At 40.8% G+C, this 24315-nt stretch overlaps 1 protein-coding gene across 2 annotated transcripts in view; it reads right to left on the bottom strand.

Moving 5' to 3' along the window:
* Window positions 1-15182, bottom strand: part of LOC146308615 (uncharacterized) — a 61296-nt gene extending 46114 nt beyond the window's left edge. Inside the window, exon 1 of one of the 2 annotated variants that reach the window (XM_084746494.1) lies at window positions 14590-15182. The gene's annotated coding sequence lies outside the window, so the exon portion shown is untranslated. The remainder of the gene's footprint in view (window positions 1-14589) is intronic. The other variant, XM_084746493.1, reaches the window with a different exon arrangement.
* Window positions 15183-24315: the final 9133 nt, after the last annotated feature.

Below are 24315 nucleotides of genomic sequence, written 5' to 3'. Positions count from 1 at the left end.
TTGTCTTGAGCAGCTTTATATATATCTCTGGGAAAAACACACTGTTTCCTTACATTCTTCATAATAAAAGTCCCCTGTTGTTTCATTATTTAAACGCTTTCATTATGAAGCAGACAAACAGGAAATGTTTTCATTCAGGGTGTTATCAGCAGTAACTTAACATGACTCCAACACAGCTGAAAGCGAATATGAAACATGAATAGTGCAGATACCTGAAAGTACAAACCGCGACACATTTCAAAACACAAATATTCGGTTAGAAGCTACAAAAGTGCTGAGAGGAGCCTCGTCAGACATCACCGCAAGATGTGAGTTGGGCTCGCTTTGGCCTCCACTCCAGACTAGGTCTATCTTGGGCGTGGCACGGTGCAGCACACCGCGGCATGATATGGCGCAGCTCAGTGTGCTGAAAGCGATGCCAATGGAAATGCCAGTACAGTTTGGCTTGGCGCAACAAAAAGCACTGGTGGAAAAGGCCTATTTGTCTCTCCGCTGCATCTGTGAGTCTGCCAAACATAGCTGGAAAAAGACTCAAGAATGAACTGATAAGATTTTTGTGGTTAAAGGTCAAAGGTCACTGTGATCTCATGACGATTCCACTCTTGTAAACACGAAATCTCAGGAGGAAATCTGGAGGAAACTTTGGTACAAACGTCCACTTAGACTCCAATATGAACTTTGGTGGTCAAAGGTCAAAGTTCAAGGTCAATGTGACCTCAAGTCTGTCCCATCCTAACAAATGCGATATCTCAAGAAAGCTTGCAGGGATTCTCATTACATTACTTGGACTCAAGAATGAACTGATTAGCGTTTGGTGCTCAAAGGTCAAAGTTCACAAAACACGTGATTGGCCATAACTCAAGATTTCATACACTGATTACAACAGAATTTCACACAAATGTCTAATAGGACAGAATGATGAGGCGATGACATTTTATATCCAAAAGTTCAAAGGTCAGCTTCACTGTGACATCATAATGTTCAGCTCTCTATATGTCTCTGTAAAAATAGTCTCTTAAATGAAGACAGCATGTTTCTCCCTGGGAGTTATTCACTGGAATCACACCTGAACGTAATGATACACTTAATACCGTTTAATAAATTTCTTCAAAGTCTTCACTACAAACATTATATCAGTCTTGACAGACACAGATGTAAACTGTGATTTGACCGATTGGTGGAGGTTTACTACTGTGAGGCCGTAATTTTCGTTTTGGACTACTTGGCTACTAGGGGAAAATTATTTAAACTGCATTTATATAGGGATGATTCTGTTAGCAGCATCATCACTGGTGGTATTCAGGATTATTTCTGCTCATGGGTGCACAGTGTGACTGTTATCGTGTTCCTCATATGCGTGTGTCTTACAGATTTTTCTTTTCCTCCATGTTTAACAGTCTGTGGCCCTGTTATCAGTCCTTGATGATCTGCCATGGTGACATCCTTTCTGATTCATCTGGTCACTGTGTGACAGTCTGTCTGCCTTGCTGTATTTAGTAGTATGTTCTCGTCACTCCGATTCTGCGGTCTGTTTTTGACGATCTATGGCCTTGATACGTATATATATCACTTCCATTTCCTGTCTGTGCCGCTGGCAGTCAGGCGTGATGCTGCCGTTTGCCTTACACGATCTATGGATCCGCGCCTTGTTATCTCCTTGTGATTGCCTCTGACACTGACAGGGCCGGGCTAATTCTGTGTGTGTGAGTGTGACTGGCCGTTACTCTGTTCCCCTCTCTTCTGTGGGAGGGGTAATTAGTGACTCCTTCACAGCTCCCAGGTTATTTAGGGAGAGAGATACCCGAGGGGCTGCCACTTTTATTTACGTCCTCTGTTTTCCTTTCTTTCTTTCCCCAGTGCTGAAGAGGAGGATCTTTGTTACAGCCGCGCCCCCTCCGTCAACCCCTTTAAAAACATGGTTATTAGGATAAATTGTGATTAAAGTCGCAGCAGACATGAGCCTTGGGGGGAAAATCAACCATACACACTCAGATATATTAATGGATTTAGAAACAAACCACGGGATTCCTTCTCATTTTGCTCTCTTATCACTGCAGTGTATACAGATGAGCTGTTTAACCGCTCTGAGTAATAGCACACTGAGTAAATCCTGCACTACAGAGGCTAAAGCTGAGCATACACTGAACGGTTTTTGAAATGTTGATTAATTCAAGCTCCTACTGTAAGAGTAAACTGTCTTATGTGCTCTCATTGTACAGTCCGATCGTGAAGCCATGACCTCAGCCAGGGTTCAACATTAACCATGACCTGATGGCCCGTGGCCACAAGATTTTTCCTGTGGGAGGTCTCCCGTGGCCACCAAGTTATACCGCGAGACTTGGTCAACACAAAGTCACAGTTTCACAAACATCCCAGTTCCTTCAGACCTTTTACTTCTGGGTACCAAAGTAAAGTCTGGGTTTACCAAGCTAGCACAAACTGCTCAAACACGATCCTTTCAGAAAGACCAGAAACACAAAAGGCGGATTATGAAAAAATTAAACGGCAACAAAAATTTAGGAGCGACTTGAAGCAGGAGTTTAAGTGTCTAGAACCTAGATTCTTAAACTGTGGTACAAGTTCCCTCTAGTTGCACATGAGAGAATATCAGAAATATTTTTCAAAAAGGAAAAAAAACTAAATACTACAACATTTCTAATGAAAATATATCAAATATCAGCTCACTGAAATGTTTCAGTATCACCCCACTATGTAGTCACAATCACGCACATAGCGGGCGCATATGTCAAGCTAAACCATGATGGCAAAATAGCTAGCGGAGGTAAAATGAGGAGAATGAAAAATAATGCTTCAATAACACTGCAAACATGCCTCCAAACGGGAACTATTGTGACGAAAAGTGAACATCAGGAGGAGAATATTTCGAGCAGCCGCGTTGAGAATGAAGTGGACGACAGTCAACTGAATACAAGTGGGAGTGGCTGCTTGAGAAAAACAAAAACTGCTAACATGAAACGGTGCAGAACTTGAAGAGTCTGGTACTTTCTGAGGTGATAGATGGTGTAAAAAGTTTTGAGTAACACTGGTCTAGAATATGACAGAATCCAAGAACATCCAAGAATGTAATGCACTGCTGTGTACTGTGTGTATGGCTTATCCATTTTGCTGAGAGAATTTGAGATCAGCTATCTAGCTTTAACTGTCCAACATATTCCTCTCTGTTCTACTGGAATCCTCAGCTGGTGTTCTCCAGGAGTCAACTCTTGGGCCCGTATTATTTTCTATTTATCTGCATCTGTTGGGCGAAATTATCAGCAGATATAATATTAATTGACACACAAATCACTAAGACACTGCAATCATGCTTTCTCCAATTTAGAAAAATTACAAAAGTCAAGAATTTTTGTATCTTGAGTAAATCTTTAAAAAGTCCTCAATGTTTTTAATCTCGTTTCGTCTCAATTATCATTCAAAATTTGGCTGCCAGACTTCTAACTAATTCTAAGAAACAAACCCATCATTGGCTGCCTGTTAGATACAGATTTGATTCAAAACTTTTACTTCTTACTTTTAAAGCCCCGCAGGGTCTTGTGCCTGCCTACATCTTAGACTTACTCACCCCTTACGAGCCTGCCTGCGCTCCTCAGGTAGAACCTCACTAACTGTTCCCACAGCCCGCCTCGTTACTACAGGAAGCCGAGTTTTTTTTTTTTTCTGTTAGAGCCCCGCTGCTGTGGAACTCCCTACCTGAGGAACAGAGGTTATCACTCTCTGTACCTTCTTAAAATCACTCCAAGTTTTATAAGAGGGCCTTTTTATGGTAAAGCTATTGCTTGCCTGGATTCTTTCCCCCCTTTATCACTTGTATTTGACCATTTTAGGACATTCTGTTCTACTGGGTCCTGTATTTTCTATTGTTTTTTTTTCTATTGTTGTACTTTTACCTGGTCTGTCTGGTACCATTTTACCTCGTTCTGTAAAGAACTTTGTAACTAAGTTTTGAAAGGTGCTGTACAAATAAAGTTTAAGCTATAAAATTTCTTCTTCATCATCTTCTTATTATCATTATTATTGTTGTTGTTATTGTATTTTCCGTCCACATGACGCAGTGTGTCCCCGTGGCACTTTCAGACGCTCTGTTTGCCCTTTGTGCAGGTGCAGTGAGCAAAGAGCCCCTGGCTCCGCTTCGACTCTGTGAGAGCCTGATAATGAACTTCTGACATGTCTTCCTAGCATCCAGCAGTCGTCCGGGAGCAGCTGATCGATCCTTGCTCCCTTGTGTACACTGGGGCTACGTATAATTAGCCATCTAGTTGATTAAACGCCACCACCCGTGCTAGTCGGCACCAGAAATACTAGATGGTTAAACTCATAATTAACATTTTATTAATGTACAGCAGCGTTTAACTGTTGTCTCTAAGACGTTATGCAGCTGTTATGCTGATGTTGTGCAGTTCACTGTGTGGCAGCTAACGCCAGCTCCGCTTTTAGTGAGTTGTTGTCCTGTTTTTTTGGGATAATGTGTTCATAATGCACGGCACAGTGCACAAGTGCCACACATTTTGGTGGCATTTAAAATCCAATTTTTATTGAAGTATGTCATTAGCAGCTTCAAATGGCTCTTAATGCACACTGTGTTTTTTCAGAGAATGTTTAACATTATCAATTAATACATTTTGCTCAATTTGAACTGTTTTAGTGGGGATTTTTTTACTTTTAGACTAGTCAATTAGTCTAAATTAAAATTTAATCATCGGGAAAATTAGTGCGGCTCATATTCAGGTCAGAAACAGGCTCAAATCGTACAGTGCATGTCCAGCTTAAAAAACAAACGCATCTCTTGCATATTATTGACCTGTTTGATCTACACTGTCCATTTGACCTTGATGATTTTCTTCCTTCTATCTCTGTGGATAAAAATTTCCACTCTTCCTGTTTTTTCATTAATATCCCATTCCACTCCACTCGATCGTCAGTCTTCCTTCCCAGCTCTTGTAAAAAAGCACTCTACTTCCAGCATCCACCCTGACAGATTTTCCTCCGAGTTTCATCCATCCGTCGCAGGACCATTACCCTCACTCATTCCATGGGGGTGTCATCCTCATCCTACCTTCTTCCTATCTTTCCTCCATCTGACCCGTCCTCTTTTTTTTTTTTTTTCATTTCACCCCCCGTCCCTCGCATCTTTCTTCCTTCTTCCTTCCCCCGCCGCCTCTTTTTGTCCCATGTTCCCCACAGTTCCTCCCTCTCGATGTGCAAACTACCCTCGGATCAAAATTTACGCTGACAGTTTAATGAATCCGGACCCTCTTAATGCTGCATGGGCTCACTCCTGTGGCTGAAGCCAGCTCTTTCCCACATGTGACATTTTCATGTTGAGCTTTATTGGCAGACAAGAGATAAATCACCAGGCAGGAGGAGGAAGGTGTGCAGCGGCATAATGCCAGCAAGGGTCATAACTCTTTGCGGTTATTATTTAAGATTTACTATAGCCTCATTGCAAGCAGCCTACCTCTCTGGGAAGGCTTTACTGTGAATATAGGCTTTCCTGTGTGTGTGGTTTTATGGCTGCGTGTGTGTGTGTGATGATAATGCTAAGGTCACATCTGATCTCCGTGTGCTAAGCCGTGCTGACTCTAAGAAACATATCTGATGCATTCAAAATACAAGAAGCCAAGACTCCGGGTTGCACAGATCTAATAATATTCCAAGCCTGAGTCTTTCAGGGATGTTGAGAATTGCATCCATGCCAATAACACACCTTTGGGTCTCACTGTGCTGTGGAGGTGGAAGGTGCTGTGGATTGAATTGTTATGTAAAGGCATGTCAGATCGGATTGTCTAGGCACGCTTAAATTTGTCAGACAGGACTGAGATGAAGAGGAGGCAGGGAGAGGAAGAGGAAGGAGAGGAGGTAGACATGCTTGGTTATATTTAGAGATGCTATGAGACACATAGCAAACAGAGAGGAGTAGGAATGTGAATAAGTAGGAGGGAGAAGAGGCGGAGGGAGACAGACAGGCAGAGGTGGGGGGGGGACAGGGAGCAAAGCAGGAGGGAACAACCCCTGGCAGCAGAGGAAATGTCATGGTTAGGGTTCAGTGAAGTGGTAAATCAGGAGCATCAGCGTGTCAGGGCATTTAAGGGGGAACTGGAGAGGAACTAAGAAAAGCTATATGATCAGTTATTGGTCCCTGTGAGCCAAAGGAAGGCTAAGAGTTATACCTGCGCTCTGTCAGAGGAATTTACAACACAGTCAGCTCGCACAACAGATGCAAAGTGCCGGAGCCTTTGTGGTGTTTGCGTTCTTGTCTAAAGATCTCAAAATTCGGGAGCAACTCCTTTTAGAGTTGCCTGTAGATGAATATTTTGTTAGGTAAGCATTGCGTGCAGCGCGGCGCAGCAGAGCCACGTCTCGAACGGTGGGGGGGGGGTTTCGTTTTATTTGATACAATAAAACCAGCAGGCACATTAAAAAAAATGCAGATGTAAGCCCATAAAGGACTTTGTGGGAACAGAGATTTGTATGTAAACAGATCCGCATGCATACATAAGCAATGCAGAAGCAGAAGTCAACCATATCTCTAGATTTAAAGGGATAGTTCAGATTTGTGAGGTTGTATGAGGTATTTATCCATAGTCACCTACAGTTGTTGTAGTTGTTACCTACAGTAGATCGTAGGGATGTCAAAAATTCAATAAATGTAAACAATAGTTGATAGTCTAAGAGTGGCATATCTTTCAGAGCTAAACAAATATGTTTAAATTAAAAAAATGGGAGAATTGGGACACCTCTATTACCTATAGTAGATGGCAGTCTGTATGTCCCAGGTAGGAAAATCAGCAGGGCTACTAGTGTAAGAAAAAAAATTAAATCAGTTGAAGTGCATGCTATAATTGAAATACTTTTTTGCCATCAGACAACCTTTTCTAGTGGGAAATTTCTATTTTATAGGGCAATAATCGCTCTCTACAAATCAACCAAACTCCATTGGCGAAATCATTAATTTTACCTCGCAGACCATGGGAGTTGCTGGTCTCCCGCTGCCTCGATCTGGTGATTTGTTTGTATTTTTATGTGACTTTATTATTTTAAAATGATAGTTTTGTTTTACCAAAGTCACATAATATCACAAAAAACTAACATATCAAAGCAGCATTAGACCAGCAACTCCTGTGTTCTGCGATGTAAAACGACTAATATTGCCTATGGAGTTTGGTTGGTTTGGAGAGAGTGATGTTTGGGTTATATAACGGCAGTTTCCCATCAGAAAATACAGTCTGACAACAATGTAAAGAGGTGAAAATGTTCTAATATTGATTATTTTTAGGTGGCTGAAATATGTTTTGCTGCTGACCCTGTCCACAGCAGGTGGACATTTTTTTTGGGAATGCAAGATTCCCACGGGATTTTCATGGGTTGGGGGTCAATTTTACTATTCATCACGGCTGGGACGGGACAGGAAAGAAAAGTCTGAAAATAAAATAAATAATCAAATATGAAACTCTGATATCAATAAATGCTATTTTCTTTAGTTCTTTTAAATGCAAGTCACTCTGTTGTCTTTATTTACTCTTTTCTTTACTGTTGGCTGGTTGCAGCCACCTGACCAGTGCATGATGTGTGCGGACTACAGATTGATGGGAACAGGCTGAGATGGGAATCATTCTTCCAGGACTGAGACAGGAGTGAAAATCCACTCTAGTATTGACCACCATCTCCTGCAGGCTTTACACTGACTATGGATAAGTACCTCACACAACACACACAAAAAAATTAAACTATCCTTTTAACAAATTGAAATACTTGAAGCAAGTAAAGTATCATCTTCACTGGCCTGGGATCTCCTCTTCAGAAAAAGAAATTCCTTCATTGCTGATTCCCAGAGCTGGAAAGAGTGTTACTGAGTTAGCCGCCTCTGACTGATGAAATCTTAAGCCCGATCATGCTTAACAGCAAATTAAATTACACAAACAAACACAAATTAAATTAAGATTCTTAATTCATTATATATCTGAGGCAACACAGCGAACAAAACCATTGTTATTCCTGTCAGACACTTGTGTAATAGCAGCAAGATGTAAACGCTGGTTTGTTTGTTTGTTTATGACTGTGTACTGGCATCCAATTTGGGCAGTTACAGTCAGACATCACAGCGAGCCATATTTCACAAGGCGCGAGCTGCAGTGGAAGTATTAAATAATCAGCATCGACAAACGGAGAGCTTGGAAGTTCCTAGCGATTTTCTTTTTTCCTCTATCAAAATAAAGTTACCGTCCAAGTGATAATTATCACGGCTGAGCGCTGAAGCATACATGGAAGTGCCGTAAGGTGCACTTGGCCTCAAGATGCAAACTGCAAAAGGCAGCACATATAAATAATCATGTCTCTTTTTCAGTCGCCAGTAGCTTCTCTCTTACATGCTCAGAGTGATGAAGGCGTTGTTTCCTGCGAGTTCCGACAAGATTATGTGTCAATATGTATTTTAGTTTTGCAGCTCTAGTCGCCAACAATAGAAAAGACAGATGAGCTGGTGAAGAATTCAAGTAGGGATGAAATGAAAAATGCCTTTCTAACCCATTAAGCTGACATTTGTGGTCATATTGTGCATCTACTTAATATGTGCCAAAAGAAGTCAGTTTCTTTGTATTTAGATCAAAATCTAACCAAGTTTTGTTCTTATGTAGGCTTGAACTAGCCAGTTTCAACCAATAATTGCATGAGATCAACCTGTCAATCAATCTTAAAGTTTTAGCAACACAGAGCAAAGATTAATTATTTAGCTAGCTAGCAAGAGTGTGCTACGTTGGTTATGACATGCACACTTTTCAACATTCAAATCAAATTTCTCTCAGTGTTATGTTAAGCCTGCCTACCCTTCTTCACTCAGACTTACGTCATCATACAGAAGCTAACTACGCTCAACATGCTGGACGGGAGTTGGTGGAGACCAAAATGGAGTTAAAAGAGAGTGAAAATTGGACTTTCATTCATCAGGTGGCCAGAAATACAACTCCAACTGAAGGACGATTTGCTAGTAATTATGTCATACAAACCTAAAGGACTAGTGTGCAGGAATTAATGGCATCTAGTGATGAGGATGTAGATTACAACCAACTGAATACCACTCACTTCACTCTACCTTTACAAATTTGTATGAAAGCCTACGATGGCTGTGACCGTTGCAAAAAACACAAAAGGCACTCTCTAGAGACAGTGTTTGGTTTGTCTAATCTGAGCTACTGTAGAAACGTCGTGGTTCCTCTGTAGACATTAATGGCTCATTCTAAGGCAACAAAAACACAACAATTCTTATTTTCAGGTGATTATACACTAATGAAATTATACTTATGAATATTACATACAGTTTCTGTAATATTCTGCCGATAAATCCCTGTAACAGTGGAACTTTAAGGAGATAAGCAGACAGATATTTCCATCAGGAGTTGGTGGAGACCAAAACAGAGCTAAAAGAGAGTAATTATTGGGCTTACATTTGCAAAGTAGCCATGAACACAACTCTAGATGAAAGATAACATTATCTGCTGAATGTGCAAGTAAGTCACTCTTTGCTAGTAATTTTGCCATGCAAACTTAAAACATGATAATATGTCAGTGTTGTGCTTCTGCTGCCCCCTAGTGGCCAAAAAACGGCACTTTGCACTTTTAAAGGGTGGGTCCATTATATTTTTTATTTATTTTTAAGGTTTTTATAGTATTCTGTAGCTTCCCAGTAGAGCTCGAATGCATTCAAATCTGAACAATCATATTTTGGTCAAAGCAAATGTTTTAGCTATTGCCAATGCTATTTTCTGAAATCTTTCTAAAACATTTCCCCAGGTGATTTGACCTATTTATCTACACGACGACTTTGTCACATATGAAACCCCCCTAGGCTGAAGGTTCTAGAAAGCAGTACTGGATTGTTGAGTCTCATTCCCAGGTTGTAAAATATTTTATTTATTCTATATTTGATGACCTTTGCAGCCCGGAGCATCTATATTTGCTGATCTAGGAGTAAGACTCAACAATCAACTGTCTTTCTCCAGACTGCACCTTCGAGGGAGAGGAGGGGACGGCATCAATGATCAACGCTCTAACCTTTGTCGCTGCTTTTTGCAAATGGCTGACTGGGAGTTTCCGTTTGGAAAAACATGAAAAAGAGCACAGATGGAGCTGCCCTTTAAGAAGTCAGTTTAGCATGCATGTGTTTAAGAGGTTATAGCCTGATAGTCCTGGTATTTCCTTTTCATCTCATACACCATTTTTCATATCTGAATGTGATCTGAATCACTAAAAAATTCGGAGAGGTGGGCGGCAATACAGGAGGAAACTGGCTAAAGAGGTTCACATGTCATGATGAAATCTGTGTGAATTACTTAGACAAGTTAGTGAACTCCATTCCGGTTTGTTTTGATAGACAGTTGAGTCTCCAGTCTTCAGTCAGACATCTAAATACATCTTCAGAACAAACATAAAAAATATGTCTTATCGTGCATAAATTTGCAGAGCTGGGATGTGAAAACTTTGATGCTCTGTATTTTGTTGTTTAGCAAGACAGCTCTTCATAATTCACAAATCGCTAAACAAGCTCTCATTCGTGTAAAACAGCACAGGATTGAAATATTTCAAGGTTGAACGTCCCCCTGGACTGTCACACAAACATACACAATCGTTAACGCCTGCAAAGTCACTGGCCAGCTCAGTCATTACTAAAGAGGACAGTGCGGCCACCCTCCTTGTTCCAGTTTCCTTGAAGGATGGCCGGATTACTTCTAACTTTTAGAGTGCGAGTGCCAGGAGTGATTTGTTCCATCTGTCCTCTTTTGACCAAAATCCTCTGCCTAATATGAAATCCCTATATGTAGGCCAATGGATTGTGATAAGCATACTTAGCCAACTGTGAGCAAATTTGAGGATGTTTGAGTATCTGTGAAAGAAAGCCAGAGTAAACATTGTTTTTTTCTTTTCTTTTTTTTTTCCTCGCGCGCATTCTGCAGCTTAATTGTCTTGTTTCTCTGGCTGGTTAGTTCTTTTATGCTCCAGCTTTTGTGTCTCTCTTCTCCAGTCTGCCACGGGATTCACGGAGGTTAAATGTTCCAAAGGTCTCTGTGTGAAACATCAGCAGCAGAAAACAGAACAGGTGGCTCGACTGACATGGCCGATGCACAGCAGCGCGCTACATGTAGGTACATACAGCGCCGTCCGTTCCCTCGGGGTTACTCTCTGCTGCAATGTCCCTGTCCAAACTAATGTCCCAAGAGTACATCATAGTGTGCTACCTATAAAGCCGAGCCACTGTCAGTCCAAGGAAAACACCTGGCCGGCTGACAGACGGACTCTCAGAGCGTAAAAGGCAGTAAAAGTATAAGAGAGGAGTGCATTAAAGGGATAGTTCAGATTATTTTATGTAGGGTTATATGAGGTACTTACTGATAGTTGGCGCGCCCCTGGTTAGGAGAAGCAGAGAGGAGTACCAGTTGCTGTTATATAAGCCAAATTTCGCTCACACCAAACCAACCAAACTCCATAGGCAAAATCAGTTATTTTAACTCACAGAACACAGGAGTTCCTGGTCTACCGCTGCCTTGTTCAGTTAGTTTATTTTTGTCATTGAGTGACTTTGGTGAAGCTGAACTTACCTCTTAAAACACCAAAGTCACACAAAAGCACAAACAAATTACCAGATCAAGGCAGCAGTAGAGTAGCAACTCCTGTGTTGTGCAAGGTAAAATTACTAAGTTTGCCTATGAAGTTTGGTTGGTTTGGAGAAAGCGATATTTAGCTCATATAATATCGATTTCCCATCAGAAATGGCTGTCTGACGTCAATGTAAAGCAGTGAAAACATGCTAAAAATAGCATAAACTTAAACTGATATTGCTTTTTTTTTAGATGGACATTTTTTAAAAGACAAGCATGTAAGATTTAGTGTCATCTAGCGGTAAGCTTGTACACTGCAAACACCTCGTCTGTTTCTCCTAATCCAGATGTGCAGAGGAATCTTCAGTGGCTGTGAAAGTCGCGAAAAACACGAAAGGCTATACATAGTCAGTGTTCGGTTTGTCCATTCTGGGCTACTGTAGAAACATGGCGGTTCAAAGTGGTGGAAGAGGACCCACGCCCTCTGTAGACATATTATTTCTGTCATATTCTGCATATAAATCCCTCTAAGTCTTACACACTGGAACTTTAAGTGGCTGAAATACCTTTTGCTGCTGACCCTGTCCACAGCAGTTCATTGCTCAGCTTCCGTGCCTTTACTCGCCTCTGATTCTCAAAACTGGGCGCGTGCCGACCGCCATCTACTGTAGCCAATACACCGACTATCAATATGTACCTCATATAACCCCACTTCAAATAATCCAAACTATCCCTTTAACTTCTGCTGTGCAAAGAGAGAAATGTAAAGTGGAAGAGACAGATTTATAAGCAATGTGAGAAGAGGATTAAATAGTAGATAAAAAAAAGAGGAAGCTGGGAGATGGAGATAGCTGACCCCTTAAAAGACACGTTGATGAGATAAGATAAAAGGGAAATATACTGTAGTGTGGAGCAGAGGGAAGGAGAGAACAAGAGGAAAGAGAGTTGTGCGACGACAGGCAGGATTAACAGCGCAGCACTTCTTCACACAGGAAAGTGTGTGTGTGCAAAATGTGCACCTGTGCGTGGCGAGTGTGCATGCATGTGTGTCTGATGCCGGGCATGCATGCATGAGAGCAGTGCATGTGCAATTACATTAGTATCACGCATGTCAATGACAAGATGAGATGAATTAATTGGGGAACGTGAAACTGTTGCTCCTAAATGAGTTATCATCATATTAAAGCACATTAGAAATATTGAAACGCATTAATGAGTTCACTCATTACATGTGAATTAAGTGTTCATATAGGCAGAACAGCATGCTCATATATACACACTCTCACACACAGAGGTGGGAAGTAACAAGTACAAATACTTCATTACCGTATTTAAGTAGCATTTCCAGGTATCTCTGCTATTTTTCTGCTTTCTACTTTCTACTTTTACTCCCTACTCCTTACATTCCCAAAACAGGCGTGTTACTTTAGTGTTGATGAATTTGAGTGGAAATATTGATTATATTAATTTTGCATCATTGCGCACCACCTCCCCAACATCAAGACCGATTTCAACCTAAATGGAAGAGGCAATATCACGTAGAAAACATGATTCATTGGTGTGTCCATCAGTGCATATTGTGCATGACAGACATAACAAGATGAAAATGACAGAAGACCGAAGAAGAAATTATATGATGAAAACGACATAACAAAACAGAAACAATGTAACAACACATGATAAGATGAAAATGTAACAGACATAAGATGAAAAAGACATAAGATGAAAAAGACATAAGATGAAAATGACGTAACAAGACAAAAGGTAAAAGACGCAACAACACAAAAACAACATAAAACATGTAATGTTGAAAACACCATAACAAAATGAAACATAAAACATGTAACGCGAAAAATTGAAATGACATGACAACATGAAAAAAAAACAAAATGTAAAAGACATAAGATGAAAACGATGTAACAAGACAAAACATAAAAGTCATAAGACAAAAACAATGTAAAAAGACATAATAAAACGAAAATGACATAAAAGACGTAACCAGACAAAAATAAAGTAGAAGACATAAGACGAAACAGTCAAGAGAGGGAGTCAGCTGCAGAGAAAAGGTGAGGTTCAGTTAGCTCTGCACAGAAACAACTGTCAGAAATGTCCTTCAGAGGACTACTTTTTACTTTTATACTTTGAGTACATTTCAGAGCCTGTACTGTTTCACTTTTACTCGAGTAAAGAAGTTGAATTAGTACTTCTACTTTTGCACATGTATCTGTACTTCTAATTGAGTAAAGAAAATGTGTACGTTTGCCATCTCTGCTCACACAGATCCATACAAATGGAATTCCCTCACTCAGAGCCTCCTCCTCCTCCTCCTCCTCCTCCTCCTCCTCCTCAAACTTTCTGCACAACCCACCCCCCCACCCCCCCACATACACACACATACACACACACACACACTCCTGCTCATGACAAATATGCAATGAAAGCACGCTGCTGGAATCTGCAAAGCTACATCACTGACAGACCAATCTAAGCTCCTCACTCTTTAAAGCTTCTCATAAAGCTGCACAATCTCGGAAAATAACTCCCACACCTGCAGTAAAGCAAATCCCAGTATCCAAACACGCACACACACACACACACACACACACACACACACACACACACACACACACGTACAATCCCATTTCACTGGGTTTCACACACACACACACACACACACACACACTCTATGGGCACATGCACACACCCCCATTGTCAGGATAAATATGTGCACACACACCTGCCAAAGACATAAACAAAATGTATACATGCACGTGTGTGCACGCATGCAAGGACATCCGCTGCCTGTCTCTTCATTGCATAAAAACACAAAGTAAAAGATGCTCCAAAATCAAAACAGATACTTCTATGATGCTCTGATCTTTCTCACTTCGTTATCGCTATGGTGATGCTGAGAGAAGAGCAGGCTGATGGGGAGAGATTGCTGTACTATCTTCCATCAGGACACAGAACTGAGTCACACACATACCACATCTCTCTCCTCTTCCTGTTTCCCCCTCTGTGTTTGTCTCTGTCTCCCACAAACGCTCGCTCCTCTTCTCTTCTCTTCTCCGCTTATTCCTTCACGTCTCCTCAGCCCATTCTTCCATCCCTTCTGGCGTTCGTGTTTTGCTTTTTTATTCCCACCTCTCTGTCACTGCTGCTGCTCGGTGAGCTTCACACCGTCTCCTTTCCTCTGTGCAGAGTCCATCTGCTCCTCCTCTCCCCCTCTTTCTCCTCTCCCTCTCCTCTCTGGTTGTGTCTTTTTCTTCTTCCTCTGTCTCCTTTCCTCCTTTCACGTGGGAACCTTTTTATCCATCCCCTCTCAGAGCTCCGGGCTCCGCTGTGCGCCTACCTTAGCTGTCTGAGCGTTTCTGTGCTGTGAGTGGAAGTGAATGGACAGGAGGGGGAGCAAGAAGACAAGAGTGAGCAAACAGGCAGTTATCCTCTCAGATGCTCCTCTCAGTCTTGCTCCCTTTTCCTCTCTCTGCGTCTCCCTCCTCCATCATGACCCCCTCTCTCCGTGTCGCCATGCAAGCCCCCCTGTATCCTTGTAAGCAAAGGGATGGAGGATGGAGGGGAGGAGGAGGAGGAGTGTGGGATGGAGAGTAGGAGGCAGGCAGGAGGGAGGTGGAGCTAGTGAGTCGGTCTAATTAAAAAGCAGAGTATGTACAGCTGCAGAGGGCAAAGAGGGAGACGGCGAGAGGAGGAGAGAGGAGGAGAGAGGGGAACCAAAGTGATCCAGGGGGCGGAACCGAGGGAAGGAGCAGTCAGTAGGGGGTGGAAATGAGGGGGTACGCGGGGTGGTGGTGGTGGTAGTGTGAGGGAAAGAGCTGACAGGACACCACGGTCAGCTGGAGAGAGGAATGCAAGAAAGGTCATGCACAGAGAGGGGGGGCAGGGAGGGAGAGAAGGAGGGAGAAGGAGATAGGAACAGACAGGTAGAATTATTCTACAGATATCTCCCATATGAGCGGGGGCAGAGCCGGGGAACCGTGACCAGCAGGATAATAGAGACACATGGACAATGGCCCTGTGAAGCAGAGGCAGATCCAGCGAAGGTTAAAGCGCTCCAGTGTTTAAATTAATATGCGTAAGTGTTTGCATGCAAATTAAAAAGGCAAAAACACCAATCTGTATTCAATTAATCACGTATTTTTACTCGTCTGTCTGAAGTTCTGAGCATGGGGGACGTGTTGTTTTTGTCCAGGCTCGATGACTAGAACAAATTGATTTTTTTTTTTAACGGCTATACGTGGACCCCATCATCGCTGCTCTGGCTGTTTGTCACCTGAGGCTGGTTAGTGAGAAACCACTCTATACAGCGGAGATGGAGAGATAAAGTCTACACCTAAATGCCTCCAGGGCTGAGACATCTCATCCCATTTTATCAGCTCTGATCACTTATCTTGTCCCATCTCCTCTCTCTCTATCAGCCTTACATTAACATCCCAGTGAATCTTGTTTTTACATCTCTCAGATGTTCCACTTTTACACTTTCACAGCCCGTTTCTGGGAATCATCATTTCAATGGATTTCAAATACAATTTCATGGAAAGAGCGCAATTACTCCCACAGGATTTACAGTAATAGGGTCTGAATGGACAGGCTGTCCGCTGCGATATTGATACATAATGGGATTTAATAGGATATACCTATGGAATACATGGAGTCAAGGATTTTAGCGATTAAAATATCCCATACATGTGTTATGCATACTGTTGCTGCTGGTTGGAAACCTTGTATCTCCATATTTCTACATGTCTGTGATAAAATATCACACGTTTGTTATTATAAAAACATACCAGTTTATCATGTTATGACAGATATCTACAAATGACTATAGAATCTGTCAGCAAGGGACACAATTTTGGTTTTGGAAACTTTCTGGTTTCCATTTATAGTTTGAGTAGTACTGACCAATCACATGTGAGCTAGCTTGGCCTACAACTGCCCCTGATTTTGTACCTGTGATAAAATCTTGTATTCCAGAGAAACACCTATATTAGCATAGGTTGTTCATGTTCATTTTCACCAATAACCTTGAGATAAAACTGATCAAAGTTTAAATTTGCACCGTACAGCAGAAAGAAACATCGCAGAATAACTTTCATGCCTCAAAATCTTTTTTTTTGTTGTTGTTGAAAATGAAATGATGAGAGAGAATCCTACTGAGCACATGTCATCACTCTGGCTTGTTTTTGACTGGAGGAACTGAGAATGTTACAACTGCCCCCAGCCTCCACTACTTAAAAAAAATGTATACAACTCAAATGACTGGTTTCAGATCCACATGCCTGTTCCAAAAAGCAGGATTATAATGTCATCTGGAGATTGTTGCTGTAAAACATGGAGACACTACAAATCTATAACACGGACTTATATAAAAACTAATATCTGCTGTTCAAACTTATCCAGATAACTGGGGAACAGGCCCCAGGATGTGCACCTGCAGCTGGACTGAAGCAGTGTGACGCACTGGTTAACGCCGGGGTGTTCAGGGTCGTCTGAACGCTGCATCGAGAGCTTCACTTTGCAGCGACGTGTGTGAGAGTTGAAAGATGAGTGATGTTTGAATCAGCGCATGTTTGTGGCTGTTGGAGACTGTCATCATGGTGAAGCAGCAGATGGAGCAGTGGAGGATAATGAAAGGAGGACAGACTGTGTGAGGCTTCCAAACAGGCGGCGTCTATCGGCTACAGAGAGGACCTTGAGTTTACACGCGACAAAGAGTTTCTGCTGGCACTGTTTATAGGTGGCGTTTAGTTTGCTGTCCATTATATTTTGACAGCGTTTGAAGCTCTCCACCATCTCAACTGCCCCGATGGTGATTATAGTGGAGCTGTGTGAAGGTCAGGGCATCTTGGGAAAACTAAAAAGCAGTTCTTTATAGTTTCAGAGACTTTCAGGCACACAAGCAGTAGCTGTCTGCTCCGTATATCGCTCTGTGAGATGAAACAGAGATGAGAATGCTAATGGGCCACAGTGGACTTCGTTGCGTTTCCTTGACAGAATTTTTTTTTTTAAATTACACTAATGACCTTTTGGAAACAATATTAGTTTTTTTTTAACAGTTCAAGAGTTGTGTATTTACTGATATCACATAATGCATTTATTGCATATTGTCAGTCCACTAAAAAAAGTATCTTGAAATTTGGTGAAGGGTTGAGCGTTATTAAATGTGTTGAGAAACTGTTTCTACACTGTAAGCTAAATAAAGCCAGTGGATTATCTGAATATGCATTGCCTCAAAGCTGAAAATAGGATAGTTTTTATTAGTTCATGAAAACTTTCTTTTTTTGAGAGATACATGGTTCTTGCAGGCTGCTGACAATATATAAATATAAATATATATATAGCACTGTCATTTTCACTGTAATACAATTTTATTGCTGTCACTATATGCTGATTGTCAAAAATACTAGTGGCTCCACCACTTTTATTCAGAATGAAACAATCGAATTGGCATGAAAATTTGTGCAGGAATTAATGGTCAATATTAATGGTCCAGTAGCCAAGAGGATGCTAACATGCTAAACTAAGATGAAAAACATGGACACCTATTCCTAAATTAGGTCGACTAACTTACTAAATATACCTGCAGCCTATGGCATGCTAACACACTAAACTAAGGTTGTGGCCACAGAAACCTATACCTAAAGTCTATACCTAAATTGCTAATTAGATATACCTGTAATCAATAGCATGCTAACATGCTAAACTAAAATAGCAGCCACACAAACTTAGATCTAAATTCTATACCTAAATTAGTAAATGGATATACCTGTAACCTATCACATAAACTAAGACGGTGACTATGGAAACCTGTACCTAAATTCTGTATCTAAAGTACAAACTAAATATACCTGTAGCCTGTAGCATGCTTATGTGCTAAACTAAGATGGCGCCCATGGAAACCTGTACCTAAATTGCTAACTAATGTAGTCTATGGCATGCTAACATGCAGATGGTGACCATGGAAACCTATACTTGAATTAGGCTCACTAACTAGATAAATATGCCTGTAGCATGTTGCATGCTAATACGCTAAGCTAAGATGGTGACCAAGGAAACCTATACCTAAATACAAACTAAATGTACCTGTTGTCCATTGCATGCTAACATGCTAAACTGAAATGGTTTACATGGCTGTAAACTTTATATATAGTGTGTATAGGATACATCCCAGCTTTTGTTTAAATCTATTTTTCTCTCTATATCTCTCCCTCTCACTTCCTCTGGCTTTGTGTGGTCCACATGAATCAGCCACCATCCTCTCGGGGTGAGCGCAGGAAATGTAATTATTATTTTTCAGAAATAATCCAAAACCTCCCTGCATAGCCAATCAGATCTTGTTTTCACAGCTCCCACAGAGGCTCCAAAAGAACACCACCGGTTTCTCTGGCGCTCATTAATCAGCCTGTGAGTCCGACCTGCCGCAGAAAGGTGAATTTTAAGCAGATCCTTTAATGTACACCCGGATCAAGTCATCAATCACAGCCTAATACAAGGTTGTAGTTTAGGGGACGTGTCTAATGGCGAGATCTAACTGTGGCCATTACCTGAAAAGATTTTATTATTTTGCTATCTCAGTTTGGAGCATGATGGATGAACGAGGCGGGCAGCCATTTGCCGGACCCGAGTACAGCTGGCATATCCCTCTTTGATCCGAGCGGGGCCCAGGACATTGTCAAAGATCTTAAGTTCCTTTGATGGATGAGGGAACTTTTCCTGCTTTGTTTCTGGGCCGATTAATGACTTTCCGTGTCTGTCCTCTTGTCTCGAAACAAGGCTGGAGGTCAGAAGAGAAATGCTGCTTGGCAACATAATAAATGGTCGAGAAGATGGAGTGTGAGAGTAGAGAGGTTTCTGGCTGCTGCTTCCTATCAGAAGGCACTAACAATACATTGCATCATCCTTAATGCTCCGTCTTCTTGTCCACCTCGACTAAGTCTTGGAAAGTGATTTGCAGAAAAGTTTAGGAGATCTAAAGCACACGTAGTTCAAACAGTATCACATGTGAAAGTTTTCATTTTGATGCTGGAGCATAAAAATGCCTCAGGACATGTGCTTTTTGGTGGCTCTCTCCACCAGGTGGGGATGTTGTTCTTAAAGTATCAAGCAAGGTTTCACTACAATGCATTTTCCAAAGGCAAAGGAAAGAAAAAATGTCTCTTTAATTATTGGTAAGTATCAGAGGAAAAGGGGTAAAAACAAGCGCCGTTTTCTGCATGAGAGTGCACATCCTCTCTGTTTGCTCTTGGCCACATGAATGAAATCCAGCACTGAGTCTGTGCACTGCTGATGTCACTGATGCCAAGCGTCTTAAAGGAATGTCACAGAAATAGATGAATCATCGGCCACAGGGCTCATTCGATACAGATACAAACAAGAAGAAAAAAAAAAATCTGAAGCACATTCTTGATCTAATTCATTAAAGGAAAAATGTTTAAATATAGCAGCGAGTTCTCACATGTTCCTCTCCAGGTACGTGATGCTGATAAAGTGATGATGCTGCAACCATGAACATCCTGATCTGCTTTGGTCCATTTCATTTGATGTTTTTAAGGCGCACATCAAAGGCTCGCCAGCCTTTGCAGCAAGCCAAAGATTAAAAAGGGAGTGTGTTTTTTTTAAATATTTTTTTTTCTAGATTTTGGCACCTTAAACTAATTTTTATTACAGAGACGAACGTGAAATAATTTGGCTTCAGAACAGAAACACGTCAGAGCAGCGGCTAGAAAATTCCCTGGACCAGAGGTGAGGTCTTAATAATGTTTGAGTCATTTATTTTATTTAATTTTTTTTAAGAACAGGTTACAACAGTACTGAAGCTCAGCACAAGTTGGTCCTTATCTATGAAGAAAGCTGATGCCTAATTGTCACAACCTCCAGCTCATGGTGGAAAAGGGAAAGTAACGTAAACCAGTAAAATAAAGTAATTTTTAGCAAGATATGGGGAAAAAGGGCGAGACAAAACTGCAAAGCAAAGGAAAAGGGCCGACTGGTGCTGCTCAAATTAAAGAAAGAAATTAAACCAAAAGAGGACTCTCAAAGGAAGAGCTAATGGCTAAATCAAAAGGCTGCAAACCAAAATCCTCACTGACTTAATGTGAAAAACAGAAATACAAATTTAATGTAGAAAAGAATGTGATGAACAGGTCTAATGGTCTCCCTTAAGATGAAACACACTGTTTGTTATTTGATTTGAGTGAGACTGAGGACAAGCTTAATATTTTTGGAAATAAGTCAACATGGATTCAGTTTAGCTTTTATTATGTCAAGCTTTGTGCGTGCCAGCTTATTTTCATGATCACTTAACAAAATACTGAGGTTCAGGTGTAATTTTCAACTAAGAGCAGCAGGTGAGAGTTATGCAGGGGCAGAGCAGTGCAGTTTAAGTTGGTGCCATTTGCCCTCGAAGGCAAAATCATCTCTGCCATGTTTTACATCTACAGAAGCTACAAAAATTACAAATTTTTGTAGCCATAGTTGTCGATTAGTTGAAACTATTAGTCTTCTAGTTGTTGCATGTCTATGATAATAATTAAGTTTTACATTTTTGGGGCAGGAAGCAGGAAGCCTGTTAAATCCTAACAGCAAAACAGTAATCATTGTGAAAGTGTCCAAACAATCAGCAAGGAGAAGGAACTCAGTCTCAACACAAAACTTCACACAAGGTTTTGAAAACATGGGAATAAATAACTTCCAAGTTGAGAAAAACAAGTACCTGCAGACTCATTAAGACAATGGACAGTGTATACAAACAGATTAACTGACTCACTCCTGCTCTCTGTCCCTGCCTGAACCCGCCGTGTCTTTATCTTCCCTGGAGACAAAGACCTGGGTGAAGTCGCTGTAAATCACCTTGGTACTGTATTTGCCAAAGAGGCCTCTGTCGGTCTTGACGAACCAGTCTAATAGGGTCGCTAAATGCTCCTACAGCACAGTGTTTCAGTGACTTCAGTATTAATAGAGAAAAGGTCTGTGTTGCAAAAATCCCCAAATGTCACGGCTCAGCTCCCAAATGGAGTTCTGGGTGTTTTTTGGGTTTTTTTCTGTGACTAATAGATAAAAACTTGGTCTTCTTGCCCTGTTATATTGTAGATAAAGGACATGCACTCTTACACACTTGTGATTGTATATATTTCTAATTATTCTTAATGTTATATTATCTCTTTATATGTTGTAGTAGAATGTATATATTTTTAGAGACTTCTTATTTTCTATTCTTACAATTCTCCATGCTTATATATATTATTATTCTTGAATAGGAGCGCCTGTAACATCAGCGTTTTTTCCCGGTGGATCAGTAAAGTTTTTCTGATTCTGATTCTTTCCAAGCAGTAAGAAAAGACAAGAGAGGAAAGAAACAGGAGGAGAAACTGGCAAAGCTCCGTAAATTAGGTTCCTCTCGCCCGTCCACAGCCGACCCCCCTCCTAACATCAGTGCAGCAGTTCGGCTGGCATCAGCAGGGCCCGTCATAATCCTGACTACTTTACACCACTGGAGTTATGGTTAACCTGCAAAATACCGCTGAAAGAGACACAAAACGGCTAAAAAAAGTTGCAGATCTGCCTGCATATCTGTGCCCGGGGGCCCATTGTCTCATAATCCATCCATGAATCTGACAAATAAATGATGTAGAGTTAAGGAGCCAGTAGAGCAGAATAATAATTCAGACTCTGAATCTGACATATATTTTAGTTCAATTCCTACACACAAAAACTGCTGCAAAAATAGTGAAAGTAGTTGTGTGTTGACTTCAGTGTCTAGAGTTAATCAAAAGTTTACATAATGAAGGCCAAAGGAATAAATATTCATATAATTTCTGAGCTCTTCACCTGGTGTTTCCTCAGAGGTCTGACTGGACGTCTGCTGATCCTCATGAACAGGTAGCTTCGAGCAACTGGAGATACTTCCACCTGAAAAGAGTACAAAGGTCTTTATTTCTAATATTATTCCCCATACATCTGCACCTTTCCTGCAGAGAGATTATGCCATCATGACTTTTATTTGTCTTTTTAGCATCTGTTTGATTTTGAAAAGCAGTATAGAAATACAGCAGAACAAACACAAAACAAATGCACGGGGGAAAAAAAAGAAAAGGAGAAAGCCGCTGGCAGCCACACAAAAAGGGGGAAATTACACATATTTTATCAAATAATCTGGACCAACTGCAGAATATGAGATGAGAAGAGAGAAGAAGATGGGATATGGGATATATTCATGCCTGCAGTTGTTATTGAGGACTCTGAGGTCATGTCTTTGGTATTTTTTTTTTTTTCTGGGAAGTTATGAGTTGTTGTGCTTCATCAAATGAGTGAAGCAGGTTACAGGCTGGTGTTTGTTCCTCCAGCAGGACACTTGATCCCCCCCTCCACTCAAAAATGTGTTTTTCTCGTGTTTGTGTCCCCTCGAATGCCTGACCTTGACTGAACCGACCCGTATCAAAGTTTGTCAACAGAGAGCTGTTTTTATATCCCTCTGTACTGACAGGGAAATGTCTGAACACTTCCCCAAAACCTGAGGTTCAAATGTACCCAGGTGTGATGGCAAAGGCCACAAATACTGGCTACGGTTCACTGGTCAACCACACCTCAAACGATTAACATACACATTAAAGTCCACATTATACAGTTTATTTTTTTACTTTTATCCTCACACTGTTTAACCAGACTGCACATTTTCACATTGTAGGGTTAGAACAAGCGATATTCTGTTATTTTAATATGATTTTTTGTCTGTCTTTGTTTGAGTTACCATGCTGGTGGGACGTCTCTTCTGGGAGAAGCAAAAGGTGTGGCCAAGGGAGGAGGACTTTTAAATCCTGTTGCTGGGCTCATCAGACCGTACCATCTGCTGCCATGTCAGAGGGGGGATTTGGGTTTACTTAGTTTTTCCTTTGCATTAGTTTTAGTTGACAGCCAACTACTGTGCATAATCAGTGGGCGGTACAACCAGGAAGTAAACCTGGAAGCTTCATAGTGCTCGACTTAAACAGTGGTGGCTTTCTTGACTTGTAAAATGATCTTTTAAAATTGACAAACATCATATTTGTAATTCATGACACAATTGAAATGAGATCGAAAATGCATTTGTCTCTCACCATGGGAAGGGCAAGGGGAGGGACTTATATATGCTTTCAGCCCAAACAGCTAAGAGGGAAACTTTTAAACCTGGCAACCCAAAATTATTTAAATTATTATTTAATTATTTGCCCACAGGTGGGTCACAGGAGATTTTCTGGGGGTCACCAAATAAATAAAAAGACTATGGAATAAATTTAGAACTATTTTAATCATATTATCATAATTCAGAAGTGTAAAATGTTTTTTTTATCGTTTTCCTTACAACTTACATCTTTGACTTTATGTATTTTAATTACACGTCAATTTACCATGTAATTTTATTACATAAGTTTAATGTTAACAGCTGCATTTAATACAATGTTTTTTTCTATCATTTTGAGTCAGTGTGAATAAATTAATTGATTAAGTCAACGTAAACTTTTACATTATGTTTACTTTTTTGGATAAATAAACTTCTGATTTTATAGTTTTCAGTTATGCTTCACTTAAAAATATTGCTTCATGTTTATTAGAGCCAAGAATGTGTGTAAATTACTTTGTAATGCTGGTTTTGAAGGGCTATATGAATAAACTTTATTATTAAGAGGTTACTATTATTATGAGAGAAATCATACCAACTCCT

The sequence above is a fragment of the Lutjanus erythropterus genome, chromosome 20 (genome assembly GCF_056507025.1).
Source record: "Lutjanus erythropterus isolate fLutEry1 chromosome 20, fLutEry1.hap2, whole genome shotgun sequence".
Taxonomy (NCBI): Eukaryota; Metazoa; Chordata; class Actinopteri; order Lutjaniformes; family Lutjanidae; genus Lutjanus; species Lutjanus erythropterus.
The sequence above is the reverse complement of the archived record's forward strand: the minus strand, read 5'-3'. Positions and strand labels throughout refer to the sequence as shown.